Source organism: Protopterus annectens, chromosome 15.part0 (genome assembly GCF_019279795.1).
Source record: "Protopterus annectens isolate FY-2018-M chromosome 15.part0, PAN1.0, whole genome shotgun sequence".
In the NCBI taxonomy this organism is placed as follows: Eukaryota; Metazoa; Chordata; order Ceratodontiformes; family Protopteridae; genus Protopterus; species Protopterus annectens.
The window spans coordinates 718,340,557-718,358,962 of record NC_056749.1 but is presented as its reverse complement, the minus strand read 5'-3'; the positions used below and the strand labels follow the sequence as shown (position 1 = coordinate 718,358,962).

Sequence of the window (18,406 nt, the reverse complement as noted above, 5' to 3'; positions counted from 1 at the left end):
GCCTTCCCATTATGGTTAGGTGCTGATACCTTTTGCAAACTGTAAAAATGATGTGCATCTAAAAAAGGACACAACTTGTCAGCCTTTTAAGGACCTGGAGCCTGTGAAACTGGACACAGACTATTCCATTTTAAAATGCTTTGAGAAATGCAGTGAAGTGCACATACTGCTGACTTTGGACCGATCCTTCAGTTTCATCCCCTGTCGACACCACTTGCCAGCAGAAGAGGTGCCACAGGCCAAATTAAAAATTCTGCCATAAAATTTGAAGCGTTTATAAAAGAAACACATAATGAAACCTTGAGAAAACTAAGAGGAAACATTATCCTTATCAGAATCCTAAAGAGTAACAGAATGTATGTACATTACATAAAATGTTTCTCCTCCCTAGACAAATCAGGGAAAGAAATCTTTCTTTTTACTTTATTTTGAAGAAAACACAATTCCTCGATCAGACAAAACAACACGGAAGCAATTCAAATTAAGGAATAAACCTAACATAAACACACACTATTTACAAACAAAGCAAACAATATACTAGCGACTAGCCCATATTTCTTCTCTTTCTGCAGAGGTTCAGCCGGCCAAATAGGTTTGTTTGTCTGGATTCAGTCTGCCAAGCTGCATAACCTTGTAGTTTGGTGCATTCTGGTAGTATAACATCTCATTCTAAATTCACTAACCTCCAGCAATAAAAAAATAATCCATATTACTTGCTGAAAATCCTTTGAGATATCACAGTACAGATATTCAACTAGCACTGCCTTTTCTGATGAGCAACACCCTTTGTATATAGCTTAGCTGCCCTAAATTCTTCTTCTGCTTGGTCAACATTTCTATCTGTGCCATAATTAGAGTGGGTGAAGGGACAGTCTGGCCCCAGATCCAAATTACTTGAATGCGTGATCAGCATTGCAGAAGAGTTAACACTTGGGTGTGAGCAAAGTCCTGAAATCATTTTCAGCAGCCATGGCTGATATAAGCTACTTGCTAAAACTCAGAACATTGGTAATACTCTTCTTTTTTTTCCCTTTGGCCTAAGGGAGGTGGCCAGTCTGGGAAATTCCCAGGGTGCCAAATGACTTGGCTATGGCTGTGCAATATGCCTGGCTAGAAAGTTCCTAATCCATTTATGTTAATATTGTGTGTGTGTGTGTGTGTGTGTGTGTGTGTGTGTGTGTGTGTGTGTGTGTGTGTGTGTGTGTGTGTGTGTGTGAAAACAGCTGTACTTACTTCTCTTTGGGAAGTTTGCTGTAACAGTATACCACAACACTTAGCAGACTCACAAGCAATATTTCAGTATGACTACAGACAGACAGACAATTAGACAGGATCCATATAGCACAGCAGTGTGAAAATCTGGTTCATCTCTAGATTGTGTGCACAAACTTTTTTTGAGAAAGTGTTCACTGGATTTCAAAAGACCTCTGACTAGTCAAAAATACAAGTTAAAAAACATTTTATATATATAATATGTATATAAAATGTATATAGAGAAAGAGAGAGTACCAAATTGAGAAATGAAAATTGTATTACCAATATTGTAGTTTAATACTTAAACAAAAATTGTATAAAATTTTATTTCTTATGTAAAACACAAACCATACTACATCACGATCTAGTAACTTTTAAGACGTGTACCCCATAAATAAAAGTTCCATGGCATAGTTTCACTAAATACAGTCTACAGTGCCAAAAGTTATTGATTTAAATTTGATTTTGGCATAACAGATAACCAGTATTCACAAATATTGTAATTGTATGTCAGCTCCATGGTGAAGATGAACTATGCCACAAATGTGGGAGATCAATTAGCAGTCCTATTGCTGTAGATCATCCTGATCACTTCTTTCAGGGTGAGAGGGGTGTGTACCTGAAAATGTGTTTTCTGCTTAAGATCCCTGGTAGAGACTGGAGAAACAAAGGAGACATTTGTCAGGCTGGGGTGCGGGTTGCATAACACAGATGTAACTTGCAGTGTTATCCTATGCTCATTGTTTACCCAACCCAGAGTACATCACTTGGCATGTGCAGGAAAACATTAGGACTAAAAGCAAAGACACTAATTACTTGTATGGATGGATGACTGCTCCACTCTCAGTGCTTTTGATCCTCATGCCTAGGTGGATAACTGTGCCATAGGGGTTTCATCCTTCGGGAAATAGCCAGGCGGAGGCTTGAAAGCAATGTTGTAATTAACTACTGCCTTATGCACAGACTGTACACAACTGTACATTTACACAACTCAATATCACCCTCCCGTGCTTACCTGCTATCAATACTTATTCTACTATTTTGCATACATTACAGGCACATTAATATCAACCATTCATTCCACACAGCCTTACTCAGTATAATAACATAATCACCCGGGCCTGTCCCTCACTAATCCTAAAACAATCATAGTGAGCTCTTCCCTTCTCCTGGTCCATCCTTTCTCCCTGCCACATTTCAGTCCACCAGTGTAGCTGCCCACTTACTCTCGTACATTGAATGGTAATTCTACATACCATGTCTCCCACCTTCATGTCACCCACTCCAGTCATCCTCCTACCCTTTCTTAAACAGATACTAAAGTAATTACAACCACAACTGAACCCATCTATCTTCAGCAATGCACAAGGCTCATCTGTCTGTCTGCCTCTAATCTAAAACTAACATTTCTCATATTTTGTATAACCCTAACTCCACTATCATGGCTCTTTAAGGAGTTCTATTGAACCCTAAACCAGACCACATAACAATTTGCTCTTTCAACAAAATCAACAGCCCATGATCAAACAAAGCTTAATATTGTACTGCTAAATGCAGACAGCCTACAGAACAAACTCAAACAGATCCAAGATTTCCTTTACATAACAGGTACAGATGTATAGTGTATTACACTCATGGGTAAAACTGTCCAAACACCATCTTCCTAACCACTCCTACCTCCACACGCCTAGACCACAAAGCGAAACTGGTTACGGTTCACTAACTTTATATACAAACATTCAAGTATCTTTACTAGGATAAACATCTCCACTGATGACCAAAGTCCCAAATTCTTAGCCATAAACCTGCACTGTAGAAAAACACCACAAATAACATTAGTCACTGCTTGCCATTGCACATTCCATTGATTTCTGCTCAACAAAGCTACCTCAATACACTTTAAAAAACTTAAGTGACCTAACACTAACCTAGTTTAGGGAGCATTCACAGTGTCAAAAAAATACTTAGCTTACCTTTTGCTATGTTGTAGTGTAGTCGGTGTGTACTCCGAAATAAAATCCCCTCTCCACGATCTCGCTCCTTCCTTCAGCTTTACCAGAAATGTAAAAAACGACAGAACGGTGTTTTCGCGCATGCGCATACCAGCGAAAAGACGCTGGTATGAAAAAAACGTGAAAAAAGAAAGTTGGCGCATGCGCAGAACAGAAAAAGTACGCGGACGTGTAAACACACGGAAAAAAAGTTAAATTAAAATTAAATTTAAATTTAAGGGTCGGCCGCATGGAAGAGCTCTGAGGGCCGCATGCGGCCTGCGGGCTGGACACTCCTGGTTTAGAGTTAATATATATATATATCTTTTGTACAATGAGTGCACTAATATTTATTAGGTGGTATAGAACTTGGTGACTTAGACGTACATGGTCAGTTTTGATTTTAAATGTTGTCTTTTGGCTTTTTCCAGTTAGGGGTAGCCACAGCGGAACTCCAGTCCACTAATGATTGGCAGTAGATTTTCACGGTGCTGAGTTGCCAGCTCGACGCCCAACCTTCGACGAAGGCACGCCCATTCACGCATGTCTTTCAGAACGCCACTCAACCCACGGGGAGGACATGCAGACTCCACACAGAAGGCACTCCCCACACACTAGCTGAAAATTGAACGAGAGAACCTCTAGCTGTGAGCCAACAATGCTACCACTGCGCCACCACGGAATATATTTTTTCTTTCCTTCCCATAATGGGAATGTTTTTTTATAGTAGATAGCACTTTAAATTTTAAAAATAGGCGATGTTGCTTTAATTTTGAATGTAATGTGGCTTTGAACCTTTTGAGGAAGTTTTAAACTGGGAGACTGTGAGCAAGTTGTTTCATTTAGTCTGAAGAAGCTGATACACTGGTGTCAGTGAAAGCGCTTACAAGAATAAAGTGTTGAAGAATCCGTTGCCTGCTTGTTTTTTAGTTTTCTTTGGCATTTAAAGGTTTATATCACGAGGGACAGACTGAGGGGTAGAAGGGGTAAAGTTAGAGCTAAATTTATCAGCCAGTAGGTTAGCTCTATCTTCAGCCTCAGTGGTAGATAACATTGTTCACAGTTAACTCAGCGCATTGCTTTGTTGTGTTATTGAGGTTATGAACATAAAAAAAAAAAAACACCTTGTAATGGTCTTTGGCTTGGAAGAAGTAGTTTTAGCTTTAACCTTGGCTTTTGTGGATTTAATTAAGCTCCTGAGTTTTTCAGTGACAAGGGCTCTAACATTCTGGGAATTACTCGTATTGCTTTTGGTCAAAATTATTTTCCTTTTATTGTAAAGCTTGTTGATCTTATGGTTCCACCATGTGGGTTTGTTACTGGGGTTTGCACTGCACTTACGGAGTACAGCTGCTTTCCTGCTGTCTTTCCACATCTACAAAAAAGGTTAAACACAAAAATCTAGCAAAGCTAGGCTTTCCACTGTGTGATACCTTAAACCTCTTGTATCAGAGGCAACATGGGATATATGCAAATCCATTTGCTGTGCTGATGATGCCGTACAAAGGCAGAAACGTGTGTCCACACCTAGAGGGGTTTGGCTTTATTGGCCTGAAATTGTCCATAAAAAGTAGTCTTAAAGGTAAAAGTAAAACAAAAAGTCATGGATATTCAGAATTGCCATTTAGCCGAAACACTTGATATCCTTAAGGGGTAATTTGCATGTATCCCATGTTGCCTCTGATACAAGAGGTTTAAGGAATTAGAGTGGAAAGTCTAGCTTTGCTAGATTTTTCTTTGTTTTTTAATTAGCTGGTTGTCCTGTGTGACCTTTTAACACATCTACAAAAAAGGGGAAAGCGTATTCTTCATTCTCTAACTGTTCACAGATGGCTCTGATATTACTTTAACAAACCAACTTTTCATGGCCTTTGCTAGAAAACTAACCATTTCCAAATGGATTTCTAACTATTTCTTTTTTGCTACAGACACCATGGTAAACTGCTCCACAAGCATATCAAGGTACGTTTTGTCAGAGCTACTGCTGCTACTACAGCCTTCCATACAGGGGTTCCAACCAAAGAAATCATAGTAGCTGCCACCTGGTCTTCTGTCCACACTTTAGTCTTGTACTTTACGTTTTATGTATTTGTCTTTGTTGACCAGGAAAAGTCAGACTGGGTAAAACCCAATGTCAGCAGAGGCCCAGGGAGAAACAAAAATCCACATTTAAGTTGCACATGATGTACATTTATAATTGCAGGATAAAAACATCTATACTCAAGCTTATTTACATGATTTTTAAATATATTTAATTATTTATTACATGAACATAATATTTTTAGCACACAAAAAGAGATTGACAAATTGGCTTATTGAATAGAGAAATAACACGCAGTAACAATGTATATGATGGCTTCAGGGAAAAATCGAACTGAGGTGTGTAGTAATTTACAGACAGAAAAGCAGAATGTAGCTTAAAAATGATGAGAGAGTAGAAAGGCGAAGCTATGGACATGAGGAAGATAAATGGACAGAGGAAGATTTGTAGTTTGTGGGGTATAAGAGAAGGAGAAAAAGTAAGCATTTAGGAAATAAGTACAGTATGAGGAGGAACAATAATTTACAAAAAGATTGGGAAGCAAAGTAGCTGTAAGAGTTGGAGAAAGTTATGGTTTCAGCATAATTTTTTTTCCAACCACCACCTCCTGTGCTTTGGGATTCTTTGCATATGGTCATTACTGCATCAGTGAAACATGATGAATATGTAGTACAGTTGTCTACTTGTCATAAATATAGATGTTCAACTGTCTTCATTATTTAAGTATTCTTTCCCATCCTCCTCCTCTGTCCCAAATGGTTGGGGTGGGCCTGCTTTATTTTCCCTTCCTCTTCAGGGCCCATGTGCACACACCCTAGCTCAGATTTGCAGGCTTCCCTGTTCAAGGGCTCACTTGGGGCAGTTTGAGTGCCTTGAAATTCTAACCTGGGCCTCCTTTCTGGGGTTACAAGAGTGTCTCTATGTGGCACCAGTTTACTCTTATTCCCAGGATGTCTGCCGGCCCAGGAGGGGAGGGAATGAAGTATCTGGTAATCAAGCCAACCAAGAGTTGCCACAGCAAGGGATATCCTGCACTGTCAATTACTGCAAAAGTGAAGACACACCAACATCTACATTTGTGGTAAGGAAGACACAACTATACTTTTCCTTCATCCGACAAAAAGATTCTACAGACGTTTTTTTTTTACCTTCTGGGTGGTGCCCCCTAGCAGGCAAGGTGATTTTCCTTATCTGTCATTACTGTAGCTTTGTGTGTTTTGTCATCTGGCTCTGACATACAGGGACAGTCATGACTGACTGCAGTCTGTAGGTGACCAGGGTTCTTTTGGCAGCCTCAGGCATTGGAAAAGCCATACAAGGTGAGAGAGGAATGGAAATAGAGCCCATTCTTCATTGGGGAGACTGGGTGAGAGAAGTATGCGTCTTTGCACACTTTCCATTGTTGAAGTTGTAGTGGGTGCTTAAGCTCTCACAGGTGCAGCTTTCAGGGGTGGGTGGAGCTTAATTTTGATAATTTCAGTCAAGAACTTGAATGACAGTCACAGAACCTACAACTTCTCAACCCCCTTGTGCATTTTGTAGGCATGCACTGACAGATTAGGCCATAACGAACCAGAACCCAATTGTTTCATGCAATTGAGTCTCACTCCCAGTTTGACCAAATCTTTCCTTAAAAGGAACAAGTTAGCAGTAAAGTTGTCACCAGCGAGGGGGAAAATGAATCAGTGGTGTGGTTGGGAAGGGGAGAGGATGGTCAACTGCAGCTGGTGGGTATGGAATCTTCTGTTTTTAATCATTGCCTTCAAAACAAAAAGAAAAAACTTTCTAGACGGTGCCTTTCATTCCTCGAGTAATTCATTTAGTTAATCCAGCATGTTGACAAGTACAGATGTTTTTGAGGAACTGTGTACAATTGCATTTCTATCGAAATCTTTTAAGCATGCTTGTGTAATATTTATACTTTATCTAGCATTATATTCAGCTTTTGACAGGTGTTGTCTAGGGGTTCACATTACACTGAAAGTTGTGCAAGGTATGCAATTAATATTTTAGCCCTTGGCATACTAGGAAACTGGAAGGATAAAGGAAGAGTCTGGGATTAGGAGATTTTTCATGCTCCTAGAAACTGTGCCAGTTATGAGAGCTTAGTGCAGTGCTCGGTACACAAGACTTAATGCAGTTTCACACCTTGATTCCACCCCTTAGCATATTTATGCCCCCAGAGTCTATTCGCAAGTGTTATACCTTCTGGATATTCCTCTAGTTGGAGCAGTTGTGGAAGGGGTGGAATTCTGATACCCCAAGGATGTATGAGCTGGCATAGGTCAGTCATTCCCTTCCCTTTCTTCCCTGTGTGGCTTTCTCCCAAGCCTGTAGTCAAACTCATGTTAACTACATTGTCAAGGCAAAAAAAATCTGCCACAGAGTTTTTAAAAATCTTGAAATTATATGAAAAAATGAGAATCTTTTCAGCCTAATAAAAAGGAAAAGAAGAAATGGGAATAAATGGAATATGTAGAGAGGGAACAAGAAATGAATAAAAAAGTGTTACAAGAGCGTCCCCTAACTTATTCAAATGAAGAAACATCCAATGTAGCTCCCACAGTCTGAACTGTGAATCCTTAAAAAAAAAAAAAAAAAAAAGCCTCCAGTTGCAGCTTCAATTGTCAATGATGAGAAAGTTCCCTCACCAAAGGTCTCCTGAAGAAACTTGTATCATTAAAAGTAATGGATGACTTTTTGATCAAGAACTAGTAGAAATTTCCTCTGAAAGCAAGATTGTCTTTGAAAAGGAATGTTTGGTGCTTCAGACATGAAATTAGGATAAATAGTGACTGAACAACTCTTGTGCGTCAGGGCTGGTTACTCTGCACGTAAAAATCAACTACCAATCATTAGCGGACTGGAGTTCTGCTGTGGCGACCCCTAACCAGGAAAAGCCAAAAGACACAAAAAGTGACTGAACAACTCCACATTTTGTTAAGTCTGTCAGACCTTCACCGTTGCAGCTGTCAACTGACATTGGTTCTTTAAGTACTGGCAATTTGCAGAGGAGGACTTTTGGAGGTAGTGCATGTGGCTACACAATTGCTAGTCCATTACGTATGTACATCAGTCCTCTACATTGTGAACCAACTTAAATAGCTCTCAGTACCTCTTTCACTTCTCCAGTTTGTGAATTCACTGTATTTCCTTCATCTCCTAGACAGGAAAGGAGAAGCTTCTCTTGTACATCTGTGCTGGCATTGATATGAAGTTGAAGTACATATATTGGTGATCAGGTCATTGTATTTTGATTCTTCATCGTGGCATATTTGCGTAAGTAAATGCCTAAATCTCGGAATGAAATTTGTAGCAGTGAGTGCTGAGTCTGTTCTCTCCAAAAGGAATTGAAACTTAATGAAAGATGATCCCAAAATTATGCTATGCTTTTGAGCAACTTTTCAATTGGTCACCAGGTCGGTTTTGAAAGCACTCGGACTGTCCACCTTCAACCTTTTTTAAAAAGACAAAAAGCCGCTAGGCTTTGGAGAGCAGCAGCAGGTGATGGCTGTGGGAACCTGAAATAAAGCTTCTCATCAGTGTCTCACTCCACAGGCATCCTGCATTCTGCCTGAGGAAAACTGTGGGGCAGACAAGCTGTGCATGACAAGGGCAAACACTCACGGAAAGTAGATCGGGGGGGGTCTTCCAAGAGTTGATCCATCTTTCTGAAATTCATCAAGTAGACATCTTTGCCATCTCTTTGAACACTGAGCTGGTAAGATTCTACTCCAGGACTTCATGCAAGATGGCCTGGAAGACAGATGGCTTTTTTTCCTTGAATGGCCCTGTATTGTATGTTTTTCCACCATTCTCACTGATCCAGGATAATTCTGAAGGAATCCCCTAGATCACTGTGGTGACTCCCTTCTGGCCCAGGCATCAGTGGTTCTCCCCTCTTTTTGTAATGGCCTGGTGAAATTACCCCGAACTTCCTCACAGAATGGATGCACTCGCACATGATCAGGGGTGCTTGATGCACCCCAACACTAATCAACTTAAACTGACAGAGTAGGGCGGATGTTTAAATGTGGCAACTGTACATTTTGCACTTGTATCTTGGAGACGAGTAGCTTAGATATAAATGGGGTTCGAATAAAAATTAAGGAAAGATCCAGTTGTGTAAAAGGGTGGTTTATTGGGGAATGTGTGAAAGTTGCCCATGTTTTTACGTGGGCAAAACCGAACAAAAATTGAGCAGCATAGGGGGGACATCTAAGAAACATGAGGGATGGGTGTGAATTTAACGGCCTAGCTAAATACAAATCTGAAAATCCTGGTCACCAGTTTAAACTTATAGTTCTGGAAGCTTTAAAAATACTTGAAAGAGGGGGCGTTTGGCCTTATTTATTGGAAAAACTTGAGCTTACATGGCAGTTGTTTGAATGCCCTAACCTGGCCAGGACTAAATGATCATGTCCATTAGTACCAGTCTTAAATTAAAAGCCCTAAGAAGATGAAATTCTAATTTACTAACAAAGTTATCTTATTATGAAAACTGTCAATATTTTAAGCAGTTTAAAAAAAAAAAAAAAAAAAAAAAGGGGGGGGGGGTGATTTTAAAAGCACATTGTTGAAATTGATGTATAGTAGTGTTTTAGAATTGTAGGATTTGAAAGCTTAAATAAGTTGAGACACCAGGTTTTAATGTTGCAACAATTTGAACTTTGGGTTATATAAGCACATTTAATTGCATGTTTACTTTGTAATATTTAACTTTTGAATTTTAAGATTTTTTTTTTTAATTTATTGAATGAATGTTGTAATGACCTAAGTCAGTTTGATTCACATTGACAATACTGTGGCACTTTAAGAGCAGTAGGATGTGATGTCATCACTTTGAAGTGATTTAAACTACTGAAACAGGAAATACTGTAAATGTGATGAAGTTCCTATACACTAAGCTCGGGACGAAAGCGCTTATTTGTTAACAAAAAGAATAGTTAGCTGGTACTGCATTCACTTTTTTCTTATTTTTTTAACTTCAGCTGACTGCCTGGATGATCGTTAATTCCCTTTAGGCACCTGTATACTGAATATGTGCAGCAGGTACTAGTAGAGGTGAGAAAGCCTGGTAATAGAAAAACATACATTAGCAAATGGAAAAGGTTTTCTAGTTACTGCCAGCAACTAAACTAGCACCCATTCAGGTCTAGTTCTCTGATTTTGTAGTATTTCTTACAATTTATTTTATTTATTTTTATTTTACATTTGTTGACCGGGCTAGTCCAGCTGGATATATGTCCATTTTCAGTGGAGGCCCGGGGAGGAAAGCTCCACAAATTACAATATAAAAGGTCAAGACAAAGACATTAACAGTGGAATTTGGTACATAAGAAGTTTTAAAAAATATTACAAGCCTAAAATTGTATATTTTGTATTTCAGTAGGGAAAGAAATATTTATCTGACTAGATGAACAAGACTAAGACATTTATTTTATTTATTTTATTTTTTATTTCCAGTTTGATAACCGGGGAAGTCCACTGGGCCCGAAAGCTCGTTTTCAGTGGAGGCCCGGGGAGAAAAGCTCCATGATAATACATTACATACATTACATTACATATACACAAAAACACAGCAGAAAAGCTCTAAACTAATACATTACACACAAAAACACTCTGTTCTAATAGCATAGTACTTTAACAATCTCCAAAAAGAATGAAGTACATTGGGCAGTATACATAAGAAAAATGATATAGTAATGCAACTGTAATGTTAGTAGAGTAAGAAAGAAAAAAGGAAATTATGGATAGAGTTTGAATGTAAGAGCAGAGAAGCATGGGAGAAGTGAAGGAGAAGCAAATAAATTAAAGGAGAAGAGGTGTCCAGAAGAGGATAGAAAGAGAACAGATAAACTAATGTTCATTTTGTGATTGAGTACAGAAGAACACCTTATATAAAAGGCAAAAGATTTCAAAGTGAGAGTAAGCATACAAGTGGGCAGTGGGATGAGAGCACTTGAAGGAAAGGGGAACCGGGGGGGGATGGAACTAGGATATATTGAGATCTAGGTAGGAAGTATGCAATTACATTTCCAATTTTGGGAGAGGTGAGAATGGAGAAGAGATTTGAAGTGTTCATAGTTTGTAGTGACTCTTAGAAGGGAAGGAAGTGAGTTCCATTTTTTTGCTGTAGTATAGGAAAGTAGGAGTTGGCCAGGGGGTCGTTTGGGTTTGTATACTGAAGTAAGATTTTGGTGGCTAGATCTTGGGGGCCTTGGAGGAGTGTATATGGTTAAGATATTAGATAATGCTGGGCAAGCAGTGGGTTTAAAAATTAGTTTGTGTGCAGTAGTAAGTTGGAGGAAATTGAGTTGATTAGAGAGTTCTAGCCATTGAAGACTACGGAGGCAGATGCAATGGTGTGTAGAATGAGCGGAGTTAGTAGCGAATTTGGCAATTTTGTAGTAGCAACTTTCAAGTTTTGAGGAGATAGAAGTGGAGAGATTGGATAGAAGAGGAGCACCATACAGTAGAGAAGGGAGAAGGAAGGTAGTGGCGAGAGTTTGTCTTGAAGATGGAGTAAAAGTTTGCATTTCTATAAAGCATACCGAGCTTCTGATGAGTTTTTTTATGTTTAGTTGAATATGATTATTAAATTTCAGGTGTTCATCAATGGTAACTCCGAGTAATTTAGCACTACTAACAACTTCTATTGAGGACTGGGAGAGGCTGGAAATTATGAAGGATGACTTATCAAGAGTCAGAGCTTTTGAGGGGGAGAAGAGAATGATGTGGGATTTATTGGCATTAAGGGAAAGATGATTTTGAAGTATCCAATTTTCTGTGGTTGTGAAGGCCAGTTGGGTTTTGGCTTGGAGCTCGGGAAGGCTAGGGGCAGAGCAGATAACAGTGGAGTCGTCTGCATATTGTACTATTTGAGAAAGAGGAATAGAAGAGTGGAGATCATTGATAAAGATGTTAAAGAGCAGAGGCCCAAGAATAGAACCCTGAGGGACTCCGGTAGGGGTAGGTAGGAATTTTGAGGTACCAGTATTCCATTTCACGGCTTGGGATCTATCAGATAACTTCTGAACCAGGAAAGAGAGTTGTGGGAGAGATTGAGGTTAGAGAGGTGGTGGAGAAGGAGAGTGTGGGATATTGTGTCGAAGGCCTTAGAAAGGTCAAGAAGAACAGTGGAGACAATATTTCCAGAGTCACGGGCTTGGTTGACAATTTCTAGGAAGGAATGAAGAGCAGTTATGGTACTGTGGCCAGGCCGAAACCCATGTTGTGTAGGAGTGAGGAGATGGGGCATGAGTTGCTGGTGGATACATTTTTCAAGAATTTTTGAAATTGGGGAAAGAATAGCTATTGGGCGGAAGTTAGAGATGGTGTTATTTTTGCCTCCTTTATGGAGGGGCAGAATGTGGGCAGCTCGCCAAAGTTTGGGAACATAAGATTCTTGGATGGATCTATTGATGAGAATGCTGATAGGTATGGCGATGCCATCTGCTGCGAGCTTGAGAAAGAGTGATGGGATGTTGTCAGGGGCATTGGAGCATGGTTTGAGTTTGAGGAGAAGTTGTTTGATACTGGTGGTAGACACAGGATGTAGAATGAAAGTGGGAGGGGGGTTATGAGAGCTGGAGTGAGGGATGGGTGTAGAAGGATGCTTTGGGTTAGGGGTAGGGGTGGAAGTGGAGAAGGATTTAGTCAGATCAGCTATGGAGCCAGTAAAAAGGGAGTTAGAGAGTTGCGATTTCAGTGTCATTCTTATTGTCTGGACAGGGATTGGATTTTGTACCTAGATGTAAGAGTGAATAGATGGAACTCCAGAATTTTTTGGGATTATTTGTGAGGGTAGACTGAAGTTTGCCATAGTAAGATTTCTTATCTTTCATGATAAGTTTTTTAGCAAGATTGCGGAGTTGCTTAAATTGCAGTAAAGAGGCTGAGTTTGTATTTTTGTTGTATAGTTTCCAAGTTTTGTCCCTTTGTCGCATTAGAGTTTTAGTGTCTTTAGTTAGCCAAGGGGCAGAGTTGAACTTTATCCTTTTTGTACGAGGAGGGGCTTGGGAATCTAGGATTTTAAGGAAGGTAGTATTGAAGAGTTCTAGGGCTTCATCTAGGGGAAGAGTGTTTAGTGAATCCCAGTTTCTTAGTTTAAGGGTTTCAGAAAATATTGAAGGATTAAAATTAGTTAGGTTGCGAGAGTGGGCATATTGTTGGTGTGGGAGCGGTTTGGTTTTTCGGTTAATAAAGGCTGGGAGATGATCACTTAATGAGTCTGGTAAGGTACCCGAGTTGGAGATATTGTTAGAGCCACAGAAGGAGAGAGGCCAAGAAAAAACTATCAGTGGAGAGCTGAAGAGATAAGGAAAGTTTGGGTATTGGAGGAAGGTAAGGGCCTTACCAGTAGTGATAGCGGACAGAGAAATGTAAGATAAACGTATCTTCAAGGGGGGGCTGGTCTACACAGGTGTATCCACACAGGGGTGAAGTGGGAGTGAAAGAGAGAGATGATCAATGCAGCAACGTAGGAGAGTAGGACAGCAGAGGTCCAAGGAAGGCAAGGGAAGATCAAGAATGTATCATTGGAGTGGGGAATGCCACAGGTAAGTACAGGGGATAGAGCTGTAGTAGGATAGAGAGGACTATAGTGGATTAAGAGAGTAAAGTAAGAAAATAGGGCTTTAGAGATTAAAGGGGAAGAAGATAAAGATGAAATAGAGTATAAGGCAGTAATTAGATTAATAGGGAGAGGGCGCCATCTAGTGGCCAGGTGCTGGGATGCGACTAAGGTCCACTGAGGCTGTCTAAGGGGTAGAATAAGTAAAAGGAGGAGGATGAGGACAGTGTAGATAAGTGGAGCGAGTAGAAGTGGAAGGGTGGCTGTACAAAAAAGAAGAGGAAGGGCTGACTGCTGGCTTCTTGGCGGGGAAGCGTTCAGAACACATAGCGGGGCTAAAATAACTAAAGAACAGTAGGTTTAGCAGATGGTGCACATACTTCCTTGGTTTCTTCAAGGGGAGGCTTGATTCTAGTCCAAATAGAGGAAAAGAGCAGCACAGTTTGAGTTGCTTGGCGGACTGGATAAGCTGGGATGGCTTGAGATGTAGGTCTGGATGTCCACACAGGTGTATCCAAATAGGGGAGAGCAGGGACTAAAGCTGGAGACAGGAGAGAAATGGAGGTTTAGTAATATGGAGACACAAAAGTTAACAGCTGTTGTATGGTTCCAGGGATGTAGAGAGCAACAAGCGAGTAGAGAGTTTAAGAATTAAGCAAGAAGGTAGCATCAGTTAAAAAAAACAAATACAATGTACAGAGGTTACACAGTTGTTCCAATAGCTTTTATACAAAAAGTAGTAAACCTGATACAGTGTAGTGTATGAAATTGGAGTTATGTATCTAAATTACACTGTAAAGTCTGAAATTGAGTGTATATCTACAATATATTGGTAAGGTAGATAAATTGCTTAAACTAAGATAAGTATGTCCTGCTATGTAGGCTATGTAGTATTAAGTTATACTATGACTTCAATAAGAAAGGCAGAAAATAGCCACTGCTAAAGTGTTTATGTGCTTTTGTTTGGAGATGTGTGGGAAGTAGATGCAGGTAAAAGCACGAGTATAGTCGGTGTTTGTGCAGTAAAGTAGCTAGTACACTTCAGAGCGTTGTCACAGTAACCCGCAGTAAGTACGCATGTTATCAGCTACAACAACATATAAGATCTTGAAGCACACAAGTTTTAAACACATTTGTAGAAAGACATATTTGATATCCCCTACTGCAAGACAGTTGCAAGGTAGTTAGTTTTCAGTATGATGAAGCACACTCCTCGGATGTAATATTCTAGGGCTTTCGCCTTTCTAATTGTTTTTAAAACAATAAAAAACAAAATAGCTTCACAATGTTAATGCCTTACAAGCATTTCTATTTCAGGCTGTAGGACTAGCAAGGACGTGCCTGTAATGCGCGAAGTATTTCATAAACATATTGTTTCTAAAACAATAAAACAAATAGCTTTGCAATGTTAATGCCTTACAAGCATTTCTAAGTCAGGCCATACGACTAACAAGAACGTGCCTGTAATGCGCAAAGTATTTCATAGACTCACTTAATCAATTTAAACAAAAAGAAGGACATCAAGTAGTTCGCACAAGTATTTAGGCAATCTCACCAAGAAGAAATATAGAAGGAATAGTCTTATATCAAACAGTCCCACTTATTAACAAATGCGAAGGACTTCATGTGGTATGCATTAAAATCACAAACAATTCAAAATACAAATACTTAAAAAAGCCTTGCAATGTATGAAATCAAGCGACCAGTCTGTAATTCGCTCATAACATTAGACTGTCCCCCAGTATCGACAGAGCGTGGTCACTTAGCGTACACAGGGACAAACAAAGCTAAACTGATCTGATGTTTCTACTAAAATTCAGTACTGGGCTGCATACAATTGAGCGTGCCCTGGTGAGCGCGCCAATATTAAATAAAAACAGCAGATAATTACACTGAAGCTCTACTTACTGTTCCGACGCTGAAGCCAGAAGAGCACAGCAGCCAAAAAGTTTAAAAGATGGCGCCAGAGGATATGGGAAGTATAAGAAACCTCTGGGAGGGTGTTGTGGGAAGTGAGGGGAGGGAAGATAAGAGGTTAATAGGTAGGGACGAGAAGAGATGAGACTCTGCGATGTATGAGGGGGGTGGACATGCTGGAAGTAACTGATTGAGGGAGGGGCAGAATTATAGAGAAGAAAAGAAGCTATGAAGTGAAGTGAGGTAGTGGAGGATATAGGGGTCTCTGATTACAGAGTAGAGTAAATAGTGAGAAGAGAGCAGAGCAAGATGTAGGAGTGTAGAAGATCAGCGGAGCAGATAGATAAGGGGTGAAGTGGGAGTGAGAGAGAGAAGAGCAATGCAGCAAGGTAGGAGCGTAGGACAGCAGAGGTCCAAGGAAGGCAAGGGAAGATCAAGAATCTATCATTGGAGTGGGGAATGCAACAGGTAAGTACAGGGGATAGAGATGTAGTAGGATAGAGAAGACTATAGTGGATTAAGAGAGTAAAGTAAGAAATAGGGCTTTAGAGATTAAAGGGGAAGAAGATAAAGATGAAATAGAGTACAAGGCAGTAATTAGATTAATAGGGAGAGGTCGCCATCTAGTGGCCAGGTGCTGGGATGCGACTAAGGTCCACTGAGGCTGTCTAAGGGGTAGAATAAGTAAAAGGAGGAGGATGAGGACAGTGTAGATAAGTGGAGCTAGTAGAAGTGGAAGGGTGGCTGTACAAAAAAGAAGAGGAAGGGCTGACTGCTGGCTTCTTGGCAGGGAAGCGTTCAGAACACCTAGCGGGGCTAAAATAACTAAAGAACAGTAGGTTTAGCAGATGGTGCACATACTTCCTTGGTTTCTTCAAGGGGAGGCTTGATTCTAGTCCAAATAGAGGAAAAGAGCAGCACAGTTTGTTGAGTTGCTTGGCGGACTGGATAAGCTGGGATGGCTTGAGATGTAGGTCTGGATGTCCACACAGGTGTATCCAAATAGGGGAGAGCAGGGACTAAAGTTCCTTGGTTTCTTCAAGGGGGAGGCTTGATTCTAGTCCAAATAGAGGAAAAGAGCAGCACAGTTTGTTGAGTTGCTTGGCGGACTGGATTTGTATTAGAAATGGTGTATTACAAATCTTTATAACATATTACAAGCTTAGGATTTTATGTTATATATTCTATTAGGGAAAGAAAACTTAATATAAGACTAAACTAGATGCAGCTAGTAGTTTATATTAATAGGTACTAAGGTCACACATAAACCTAAGAAAGAAAACACTAGAGATCAATGAATAGAGTATAGAAGATCAACATGCAAGGATGCATTTATAGTGTTCTTTATCACCAAAGTTGTGATCTTATATGAAAGTGGTTGATCATTCCACAGTATATACATATTTACATGAGAAAAAAATCCAAAGAAAGGTTAAGCTCACTAGTAATTGGTGAGTTAAACACAAGAGCATAAGAGACTAGGAATTGTGGGAGTCTAGTTAATGGTCTGGTGCTTAGTCTGGGTTAACAATCCTATGGCATTTCTTAACTCCTCCATCAAGGTTCATTTATCGGCCATTTCGGTATGTCTGCCAATGGATTCTCTTTAACGTAGTCTCATGTCCGAATGTTTTAAGAAGTTTTGCGTAAGAGACTTCAGAGAACCAGTGGCCCCTCCTTGGTCTTAATTTTTCTGTTGTAGTGAAGCTAACACTTCTATTTGAACCAGCTTAAATTGTCTGACTTGAGGTTCTTAACATGGAAAACTGATTGCATTGACCTTTGCAAGCTCTTATGTTGTCAACCTTTATCCATTTTCTAGAGATACAGGATTTCTTTGAGAGCTAATCCTTCCTTCCTTTCTTTTTTGAGATCATATCTGGGTTTACTTTAAGCCGAGCAATCAGTCTTTCCAAATCCTAAAAAAGAGGGAGAAAAGGATACCCTTGGATGTCCACAGCCAGCTTGGTTACTATGTTGATAGAATTTAATGTTTTAGATCTTCAATTGAGTTCATTTCTTGTTCAGGTGAGAAGAAACACCCTATACTCACCAATGCAAAATGCAAAACTATTCCAGGCAGGGTCAAGGCCTGCTCTATAAAGGGTCTTTGCTTAATCTATGGCTTTTTGGAAAGCGTTGGATTCTGAAAGTATTCTAGAAACGGCAACTTGGTCATCTATACATACGTTGATAAGGTATTACAAGTTTAATTCCTTCTGTACATCCAGATCATGTTTTGCTAGGACTATTCTACAGGGTCTCCTGGATCCTTCCCCTTCCACCTCCCAATGTAGTAAGCTAAGGGTAATATACCCATATAGCTAAGGCTACTGCAGCAGTGAGCAACATACTGATCATAGTGTAGTTGTATAGAGAAGCTTACCATAACAGATGTTCAGATGATCACTGCTGCATTAGGTGCCCCCCCCCTTTTTTTTGTGGTGTGGTGTTTATGCCAGGGTGTAAATATTTATTTGTTCGTAGTATTTCTTTTTCCTCCCTCTCTTTTTTTCATAAAAGCTCTAAAGGTCTTGCCACTTAAACCTGTCTTTTAGTCAGCTCAGCTTGTGCTGACTGGGCATGTGGAAGCTGACTGGGCATGTGGAAGATGCCCTGAAGCTTTGG

The 18,406-nt window shown here is 39.9% G+C and overlaps 1 protein-coding gene across 1 annotated transcript in view; it reads left to right on the top strand.

Moving 5' to 3' along the window:
* LOC122789875 (PHD finger protein 6-like) overlaps positions 1 to 18,406 on the top strand; it is a 655,585-nt gene that overhangs the window by 378,348 nt on the left and 258,831 nt on the right. The gene's annotated exons all lie outside the window — the stretch shown is intronic.